Raw genomic sequence first — 12,500 nt, 5'->3', positions numbered from 1 at the left:
TAACGGCAGAAATCGGTGAACTTACCGGCGGCGGTTGGCGGAGGAGGAGGAGAAAGCGCTCGAGACGTTAAGATCAGCGCTGACTCTGCTCTGATTGGACAGACCCAGCAGTGACGTCATGCATGTAAGCGTAAATAAAAGAGTTTAATGGTATCTAGAGGAATAAACCTCACTACTTAAATAAAGTTTTAAACTACGAGTCACTCCAGTTTTATCTTTTAAATCACTTCTTAAAACTCACTTTTATAAACTTGCTTGTATGTGATTTCTCCTTTAAAGATCTTTCCCTTCCTTTTATTAATTTTATTGCTCTTAACCTTTTTATCTTTCTCTTCTTGTGTTTTAGCCTTTAAATGTATCCCTTCCTGTATTCATTTAACTGCTCTTAGTCTTTTTAATTCCTACTCCTTTAATCTTTTAACTCTTCAGCTCTCTGTTGCTTTATTCATTTAACCAGTGTCCTGTTGATCTCTTCTTTTTATCTTCATTCTGTGTTTACAGCCTGTGCTGTGATGTCGTCCCACTCTCCCTCAATTTTAATTTTGTTTTCTCCTGGTTGATTTTAAACTAATTTTCCTTCACTGTACTGAACTGCCTCTCCATACCTGCCTGTTGACTCCATATCATTCCTGTTATTTGCATTTTTACAATGTTGCCCTCTCTGTTGATCTCTGTTCTGTTGTTCTGTTGTGTTTATGCTGTCTGTCACAGCACTTTGAAAACATTTGTTTATAAAGGTGCTATATAAAAAATAAAGATATTATGTTCAACAACAACAAACTATTAGATCATATCATCATGAGGACAATCACTGATAAACTATGAAGCATTATTGTGAGTTTAACACATGATTTCTAGTATAAAAAGTGTCATCATGTACATTTGGAGAGCTTTGTTAAATGCTCTAAAATCAGTGCCATTACTATATTGAAGACAAACCTGCTCAGTGACTGATATCATTGTTCTAGCTCTTCTAAATGACGGTCAATTGAAGCTAAATGAGCTAAGCTAACTGTACTCTCAGTGACACGGCTAGCTACCTGAAGAGGTGAACTTACAGAGTCAGAACACAGACACACTCATAAAGCTAAATTAGCATTAATTTAGCAATGGCGCGCTGGAGTCCCATCGATGGCGGTCTCCATGCTGGAAATGCTGTCTCAGTCTAACTTTCAGTCAACCTAACGACAGGCTGAGAGCTGGAGCTGAGGCGGGTTTTAAACCTCCTGACAAACCGTTACACCGCGCCCACCTGTCAATCAGGTCAGCTACACGCCTTATTGTGAATAACTCTTATCCTTCATCAAATCAAAACTGATGAGTCATCAAAACATTCACCCCCCGTACAGTGTGTGTCCATCGAGACATGAGCTAATCACACCTATTTGGTTTTTTAAACCAGGCTGTAAACATGTTAATCTCTGCTGTAAAAACAGGCTTTTTAGAATGGGTGTGTATGTGACTTCCTGTGCTTCTGCAGCCAGCCTCTAGAGGACACTCCAGGAACTGCAGGATTTTACACTTCAGCAATGGAAGTTGCTTCTTTGGGCCACAAGGAGCTTAAGGGCTTACTATGTGATTTTATGATCCAGTAGATGTCGCCCTTGAGCACCAGCATGAAACCAAAACAACTTGCGCTGCATTGTTGTGTTAGCATGCTAATTCTAGCGATCTTTATTATGCTCGTATCTTCACACTGCATGTAAATTTACCTGAAATGAGCGTGATCTAGAAACACAGTTAAGCAGTGAGTACAGTATATTATTCTTCTTTTCTCTAGTCCCTCAATTAAACAACTTTTATTCACAAGGGGAGGAGTCGGCTGTGTCCGAGCGATGTAAACAAAGTGAAGATAGGACTCTGAAAACTCAGACAGTCATTACTGTTATTTTTCAGATAATATTTTCTATAAATATACATAGTATATCCATATTTTCAGAGGATATACTTGATTTCTATTATATTTAAGTGTGAAAAATCGCATATAAAGCCTTTAAATGTGAATATTCACCAAGCCAGAAGAAGAGAAAACAGAGAAACAGTTAACAGTTGGTTAACCACTACAGATGATCGTTTGAATGTAACACAAAGTTTAAACACGGCGCCGAGAGGTAGCGATATTGTGTTTTCGAACTCAATTTCCCATAATCCTTTGCGCGATGACGGCGCGAACTCCCGCCCGTTGTGAAAACTTCCCTTGATGCTTCACTGCAGGGCCGAGAAGAAGGAGAAGAGGCGTCATGATGGAGTCTGCTGGTGGCTAACGTGACAAACCTTCTGAATATAAGTTGAATAAAGTTTGAGACGTTCATGACTCTTCAGGGAAAAGATTAACGGAAGACTCTAGCCCGTTAATGACAGCTAGATAGCTAACTCTGCAGCGGAGATTGTAGGTGAGTCTTTTAGCCGCAGCGCGTTGTTGTAGCAACGACTGTCAGCACCGGGCCGCCATTAAAACCTACCAAACACGACGAAACAGTCCTAAAACAGCACAGCCTGTGCGAACTCTGCCGCTCTGTAGTTTTTAAAGTAACACTTTAAATGTAATCTTAGTCCTGTGACCTCAGAGAGCAGCAGCAGGATGTTTACAGTCTGATGTTTCTTCTCACAGTTAGCATGTTAGCACGAAGCTAACGGTGTTAGCAGCAGCATCTCAGGGCAGAAACGTGTGAGGACTATAGATGATAAACACTGAGAACTATAGATAATAAACACTGAACTATAGATGATAAACACTGTGAACTATAGATGATAAACACTGAACTATAGATGATAAACACTGAGAACTATAGATGATAAACACTGAGAACTATAGATAATAAACACTGAACTATAGATGATAAACACTGTGAACTATAGATGATAAACACTGAACTATAGATGATAAACACTGAGAACTATAGATGATAAACACTGAACTATAGATGATAAACACTGAGAACTATAGACAATAAACACTGAACTATAGATGATAAACACTGTGAACTATAGATGATAAACACTGAACTATAGATGATAAACACTGAGAACTATAGATGATAAACACTGAGAACTATAGATGATAAACACTGTGAGAACTATAGATGATAAACACTGAGAGAACTATAGATGATAAACACTGAGAACTATAGATGATAAACACTGAGAACTATAGATGATAAACACTGAGAACTATAGATGATAAACACTGTGAGAACTATAGATGATAAACACTGTGAACTATAGATGATAAACACTGTGAGGACTATAGATGATAAACACTGAGAACTATAGATGATAAACACTGAGAACTATAGATGATAAACACTGAACTATAGATGATAAACACTGAGAACTATAGATGATAAACACTGAGAACTATAGATGATAAACACTGTGAGAACTATAGATGATAAACACTGAGAACTATAGATGATAAACACTGAGAACTATAGATGATAAACACTGAACTATAGATGATAAACACTGAACTATAGATGATAAACACTGTGAGAACTATAGATGATAAACACTGAGAGAACTATAGATGATAAACACTGAACTATAGATGATAAACACTGTGAGAACTATAGATGATAAACACTGTGAACTATAGATGATAAACACTGAACTATAGATGATAAACACTGTGAGAACTATAGATGATAAACACTGTGAGAACTATAGATGATAAACACTGAGAACTATAGATGATAAACACTGAACTATAGATGATAAACACTGTGAGAACTATAGATGATAAACACTGAGGACTATAGATGATAAACACTGAGAACTATAGATGATAAACACTGAGGACTATAGATGATAAACACTGAGAACTATAGATGATAAACACTCTGTAGTTTTTAAAGTAACACTTTAAATGTAATCTTAGTCCAGTGACCTCAGAGAGCAGCAGCAGGATGTTTACAGTCTGATGTTTCTTCTCACAGTTAGCATGTTAGCACGAAGCTAACGGTGTTAGCAGCAGCATCTCAGGGCAGAAACGTGTGAGGACTATAGATGATAAACACTGAGAACTATAGATGATAAACACTGAGAACTATAGATGATAAACACTGAGAACTATAGATGATAAACACTGTGAGAACTATAGATGATAAACACTGTGAACTATAGATGATAAACACTGAACTATAGATGATAAACACTGAGAACTATAGATGATAAACACTGAGAACTATAGATGATAAACACTGAGAACTATAGATGATAAACACTGAACTATAGATGATAAACACTGTGAACTATAGATGATAAACACTGTGAGGACTATAGATGATAAACACTGAGAACTATAGATGATAAACACTGTGAACTATAGATGATAAACAATGTGAGAACTATAGATGATAAACACTGTGAACTATAGATGATAAACACTGTGAACTATAGATGATAAACACTGTGAACTATAGATGATAAACACTGTGAGGACTATAGATGATAAACACTGAGAACTATAGATGATAAACACTGAACTATAGATGATAAACACTGAACTATAGATGATAAACACTGTGAGAACTATAGATGATAAACACTGAGAACTATAGATGATAAACACTGAGGACTATAGATGATAAACACTGAGGACTATAGATGATAAACACTGAGGACTATAGATGATAAACACTGAGAACTATAGATGATAAACACTGAGAACTATAGATGATAAACACTGAGAACTATAGATGATAAACACTGAACTATAGATGATAAACACTGTGAACTATAGATGATAAACACTGAACTATAGATGATAAACACTGAGGACTATAGATGATAAACACTGTGAACTATAGATGATAAACACTGAACTATAGATGATAAACACTGAGAACTATAGATGATAAACACTGAACTATAGATGATAAACACTGAACTATAGATGATAAACACTGAGAACTATAGGTGATAAACACTGAGAACTATAGATGATAAACACTGAGAGAACTATAGATGATAAACACTGAGAACTATAGATGATAAACACTGAACTATAGATGATAAACACTGAGGACTATAGATGATAAACACTGAACTATAGATGATAAACACTGTGAGGACTATAGATGATAAACACTGAACTATAGATGATAAACACTGAACTATAGATGATAAACACTGAGAACTATAGATGATAAACACTGAACTATAGATGATAAACACTGAACTATAGATGATAAACACTGAGGACTATAGATGATAAACACTGAACTATAGATGATAAACACTGAACTATAGATGATAAACACTGTGAGAACTATAGATGATAAACACTGAACTATAGATGATAAACACTGAACTATAGATGATAAACACTGTGAGAACTATAGATGATAAACACTGAGGACTATAGATGATAAACACTGAACTATAGATGATAAACACTGAACTATAGATGATAAACACTGAACTATAGATGATAAACACTGAACTATAGATGATAAACACTGAGAACTATAGATGATAAACACTGAACTATAGATGATGAACACTGAACTATAGATGATAAACACTCTGAACTATAGATGATAAACACTGAGAACTATAGATGATAAACACTGAGAACTATAGATGATAAACACTGAGGACTATAGATGATAAACACTGAGAACTATAGATGATAAACACTGAGAACTATAGATGATAAACACTGAGAACTATAGATGATAAACACTGAGAACTATAGATGATAAACACTGAGAACTATAGATAATAAACACTGAACTATAGATGATAAACACTGTGAACTATAGATGATAAACACTGAACTATAGATGATAAACACTGAGAACTATAGATGATAAACACTGAACTATAGATGATAAACACTGAGAACTATAGATGATAAACACTGAACTATAGATGATAAACACTGAACTATAGATGATAAACACTGAGAACTATAGATGATAAACACTGAGAACTATAGATGATAAACACTGAGAACTATAGATGATAAACACAGAACTATAGATGATAAACACTGAGAACTATAGATGATAAACACTGAGAACTATAGATGATAAACACTGAACTATAGATGATAAACACTGAGAACTATAGATGATAAACACTGAGAACTATAGATGATAAACACTGAGAACTATAGATGATAAACACTGAACTATAGATGATAAACACTGAACTATAGATGATAAACACTGAGAACTATAGATGATAAACACTGAGAACTATAGATGATAAACACTGAACTATAGATGATAAACACTGAACTATAGATGATAAACACTGAACTATAGATGATAAACACTGAGAACTATAGATGATAAACACTGAACTATAGATGATAAACACTGAACTATAGATGATAAACACTGAGAACTATAGATGATAAACACTGAGAACTATAGATGATAAACACTGAACTATAGATGATAAACACTGAGAACTATAGATGATAAACACTGAGAACTATAGATGATAAACACTGAGAACTATAGATGATAAACACTGTGAACTATAGATGATAAACACTGAACTATAGATGATAAACACTGTGAGAACTATAGATGATAAACACTGAGAACTATAGATGATAAACACTGAGAACTATAGATGATAAACACTGAACTATAGATGATAAACACTGAACTATAGATGATAAACACTGTGAGAACTATAGATGATAAACACTGTGAGAACTATAGATGATAAACACTGTGAGGACTATAGATGATAAACACTGAGAACTATAGATGATAAACACTGAGAACTATAGATGATAAACACTGAACTATAGATGATAAACACTGAGAACTATAGATGATAAACACTGAACTATAGATGATAAACACTGAACTATAGATGATAAACACTGTGAGAACTATAGATGATAAACACTGTGAGAACTATAGATGATAAACACTGTGAGAACTATAGATGATAAACACTGTGAGAACTATAGATGATAAACACTGAGAACTATAGATGATAAACACTGTGAGAACTATAGATGATAAACACTGTGAGAACTATAGATGATAAACACTGTGAGAACTATAGATGATAAACACTGTGAGGACTATAGATGATAAACACTGAGAACTATAGATGATAAACACTGAGGACTATAGATGATAAACACTGAACTATAGATGATAAACACTGTGAGGACTATAGATGATAAACACTGAACTATAGATGATAAACACTGAGAACTATAGATGATAAACACTGAACTATAGATGATAAACACTGTGAGAACTATAGATGATAAACACTGAACTATAGATGATAAACACTGAGGACTATAGATGATAAACACTGAACTATAGATGATAAACACAGAACTATAGATGATAAACACTGAACTATAGATGATAAACACTGTGAACTATAGATGATAAACACTGAACTATAGATGATAAACACTGAACTATAGATGATAAACACTGAACTATAGATGATAAACACTGAACTATAGATGATAAACACTGAGAACTATAGATGATAAACACTGAACTATAGATGATAAACACTGAGGACTATAGATGATAAACACTGAACTATAGATGATAAACACTGAGGACTATAGATGATAAACACTGAGAACTATAGATGATAAACACTGAACTATAGATGATAAACACTGAACTATAGATGATAAACACTGTGAACTATAGATGATAAACACTGAACTATAGATGATAAACACTGAGGACTATAGATGATAAACACTGAACTATAGATGATAAACACTGAGAACTATAGATGATAAACACTGAGAACTATAGATGATAAACACTGTGAGAACTATAGATGATAAACACTGAGAACTATAGATGATAAACACTGAACTATAGATGATAAACACTGAACTATAGATGATAAACACTGAACTATAGATGATAAACACTGAACTATAGATGATAAACACTGAGAACTATAGATGATAAACACTGAACTATAGATGATAAACACTGAGAACTATAGATGATAAACACTGAACTATAGATGATAAACACTGAGAACTATAGATGATAAACACTGAGAACTATAGATGATAAACACTGAACTATAGATGATAAACACTGTGAGAACTATAGATGATAAACACTGAACTATAGATGATAAACACTGAACTATAGATGATAAACACTGAACTATAGATGATAAACACTGAACTATAGATGATAAACACTGTGAGAACTATAGATGATAAACACTGAACTATAGATGATAAACACTGAACTATAGATGATAAACACTGAGAACTATAGATGATAAACACTGAACTATAGATGATAAACACTGAACTATAGATGATAAACACTGAGAACTATAGATGATAAACACTGAACTATAGATGATAAACACTGAACTATAGATGATAAACACTGAGAACTATAGATGATAAACACTGAACTATAGATGATAAACACTGAACTATAGATGATAAACACTGAACTATAGATGATAAACACTGAGAACTATAGATGATAAACACTGAACTATAGATGATAAACACTGAACTATAGATGATAAACACTGAGAACTATAGATGATAAACACTGAGAACTATAGATGATAAACACTGAGGACTATAGATGATAAACACTGAGGACTATAGATGATAAACACTGAGGACTATAGATGATAAACACTGAGAGAACTATAGATGATAAACACTGAACTATAGATGATAAACACTGAGGACTATAGATGATAAACACTGAACTATAGATGATAAACACTGAGAACTATAGATGATAAACACTGTGAGAACTATAGATGATAAACACTGAACTATAGATGATAAACACTGAGAACTATAGATGATAAACACTGAACTATAGATGATAAACACTGAGAACTATAGATGATAAACACTGAGAACTATAGATGATAAACACTGAACTATAGATGATAAACACTGTGAGAACTATAGATGATAAACACTGAGAACTATAGATGATAAACACTGAGAACTATAGATGATAAACACTGAACTATAGATGATAAACACTGAACTATAGATGATAAACACTGTGAACTATAGGTGATAAACACTGAACTATAGATGATAAACACTGTGAACTATAGATGATAAACACTGAACTATAGATGATAAACACTGAACTATAGATGATAAACACTGAACTATAGATGATAAACACTGAGAACTATAGATGATAAACACTGAACTATAGATGATAAACACTGAACTATAGATGATAAACACTGAACTATAGATGATAAACACTGAACTATAGATGATAAACACTGAGAACTATAGATGATAAACACTGAACTATAGATGATAAACACTGAGAACTATAGATGATAAACACTGAGAACTATAGATGATAAACACTGAACTATAGATGATAAACACTGAGAACTATAGATGATAAACACTGAACTATAGATGATAAACACTGAGAACTATAGATGATAAACACTGAGAACTATAGATGATAAACACTGAACTATAGATGATAAACACTGAGAACTATAGATGATAAACACTGAACTATAGATGATAAACACTGAACTATAGATGATAAACACTGAACTATAGATGATAAACACTGAGAACTATAGACAATAAACACTGAACTATAGATGATAAACACTGAGAACTATAGATAATAAACACTGAACTATAGATGATAAACACTGTGAACTATAGGTGATAAACACTGTGAACTATAGATGATAAACACTGTGAGAACTATAGATGATAAACACTGAACTATAGATGATAAACACTGTGAGAACTATAGATGATAAACACTGAGAACTATAGATGATAAACACTGAACTATAGATGATAAACACTGAACTATAGATGATAAACACTGTGAGAACTATAGATGATAAACACTGAACTATAGATGATAAACACTGTGAGAACTATAGATGATAAACACTGAGAACTATAGATGATAAACACTGAGAACTATAGATGATAAACACTGAACTATAGATGATAAACACTGTGAACTATAGATGATAAACACTGAGAACTATAGATGATAAACACTGTGAACTATAGATGATAAACACTGTGAGAACTATAGATGATAAACACTGAGAACTATAGACAATAAACACTGAACTATAGATGATAAACACTGAGAACTATAGATAATAAACACTGAACTATAGATGATAAACACTGTGAACTATAGGTGATAAACACTGTGAACTATAGATGATAAACACTGAACTATAGATGATAAACACTGTGAGAACTATAGATGATAAACACTGAGAACTATAGATGATAAACACAGAACTATAGATGATAAACACTGAACTATAGATGATAAACACTGTGAGAACTATAGATGATAAACACTGTGAGGACTATAGATGATAAACACTGAGAACTATAGATGATAAACACTGAGAACTATAGATGATAAACACTGAACTATAGATGATAAACACTGAGAACTATAGATGATAAACACTGAACTATAGATGATAAACACTGAACTATAGATGATAAACACTGTGAGAACTATAGATGATAAACACTGTGAGAACTATAGATGATAAACACTGTGAGAACTATAGATGATAAACACTGTGAGAACTATAGATGATAAACACTGAGAACTATAGATGATAAACACTGTGAGGACTATAGATGATAAACACTGAGAACTATAGATGATAAACACTGAACTATAGATGATAAACACTGTGAGGACTATAGATGATAAACACTGAACTATAGATGATAAACACTGAGAACTATAGATGATAAACACTGAACTATAGATGATAAACACTGTGAACTATAGATGATAAACACTGAGAACTATAGATGATAAACACTGAGGACTATAGATGATAAACACTGAACTATAGATGATAAACACTGTGAGGACTATAGATGATAAACACTGAACTATAGATGATAAACACTGAGAACTATAGATGATAAACACTGAACTATAGATGATAAACACTGAACTATAGATGATAAACACTGAACTATAGATGATAAACACTGAACTATAGATGATAAACACTGAACTATAGATGATGAACACTGAACTATAGATGATAAACACTGTGAGAACTATAGATGATAAACACTGAGAACTATAGATGATAAACACTGAGAACTATAGATGATAAACACTGAGAACTATAGATGATAAACACTGAACTATAGATGATAAACACTGAACTATAGATGATAAACACTGTGAACTATAGATGATAAACACTGAGGACTATAGATGATAAACACTGAACTATAGATGATAAACACTGAACTATAGATGATAAACACTGAACTATAGATGATGAACACTGAACTATAGATGATAAACACTGAACTATAGATGATAAACACTGAGAACTATAGATGATAAACACTGAACTATAGATGATAAACACTGAACTATAGATGATAAACACAGAACTATAGATGATAAACACTGAACTATAGATGATAAACACTGAACTATAGATGATAAACACTGAACTATAGATGATAAACACTGAACTATAGATGATAAACACAGAACTATAGATGATAAACACTGTGAGAACTATAGATGATAAACACAGAACTATAGATGATAAACACTGTGAGAACTATAGATGATAAACACTGTGAGAACTATAGATGATAAACACAGAACTATAGATGATAAACACTGTGAGAACTATAGATGATAAACACTGAACTATAGATGATAAACACTGTGAGAACTATAGATGATAAACACTGAGAACTATAGATGATAAACACTGTGAGAACTATAGATGATAAACACTGAGAACTATAGATGATAAACACTGTGAGAACTATAGATGATAAACACTGTTGACTGCTAGAGAATCACACACAGACTATGCTCATCGGGTGTTTTAACCCCTGTGGCAGTGTGTTTGTGTGTGTAGTTGATCTCACGGTGGATTAGCATTAGCTGTGTTTGTGTAGCAGCAGAGACCCCTCGTGTTGCAGTAAAATGTGAAACTCCTGTTGTTAAAAACGATTTAATGTCTCGTTTTAATGCCGTATCAGAAGGTTTCTTTTATTATTATGTAGGGAAATATTAAACACCAGTCACGGGCCTGACTGAGTTCAAACTGGTTTACATCAGGTTCCTGTTAAGAACATAAAGAACAACAAAGATCCCATCAGCCAACAGAAAACAAAAACAACAGATTGAACAGCAGCACTTAGAGGAGAAGGGGGGGGGGGTAACTGAGGTGAACATGTGTAAGTTAAATCAATCATCTACACTACCCACAATCATAGAGTGACTTCTCTGATTGGTGGAGCTTCCTGTTACCACGGAAACGTTTCACGCCCCTCTGCGCTGAACTGGATAGTTTTGCTTGCTAGTTAGTCAGCTAACACGATGTACTAACAATACAAACTACAACATAGTACAACACTTTTATTAACAGTATAAACACGATAACGACTAAAGTTACATTTTAGAAGAAGAGGGATCATTTGCAATGCATTGTGGGATGGGTAGTTCCTTTCCTCT

General features: G+C 33.2%; 2 protein-coding genes across 4 annotated transcripts in view; one reads left to right on the top strand and one right to left on the bottom strand.

The window, feature by feature from the left end:
• LOC132979630 (transcriptional activator Myb-like) overlaps positions 1-88 on the bottom strand; it is an 11,603-nt gene extending 11,515 nt beyond the window's left edge. Inside the window, exon 1 of the mRNA XM_061045512.1 lies at positions 26-88. The gene's annotated coding sequence lies outside the window, so the exon portion shown is untranslated. The remainder of the gene's footprint in view (positions 1-25) is intronic.
• Positions 89-2,214: 2,126 nt separating this feature from the next.
• The window catches only part of wdr33 (WD repeat domain 33), a 35,503-nt gene continuing 25,217 nt past the window's right edge, over positions 2,215-12,500 (top strand). For all 3 annotated transcript variants that reach the window (XM_061045507.1, XM_061045508.1, XM_061045506.1), the window contains exon 1: positions 2,215-2,393. The gene's annotated coding sequence lies outside the window, so the exon portion shown is untranslated. The remainder of the gene's footprint in view (positions 2,394-12,500) is intronic.

The sequence above is a fragment of the Labrus mixtus genome, chromosome 8, assembly GCF_963584025.1.
Source record: "Labrus mixtus chromosome 8, fLabMix1.1, whole genome shotgun sequence".
Taxonomy (NCBI): Eukaryota; Metazoa; Chordata; class Actinopteri; order Labriformes; family Labridae; genus Labrus; species Labrus mixtus.
This window is presented reverse-complemented; position numbering and strand designations above follow the sequence as displayed.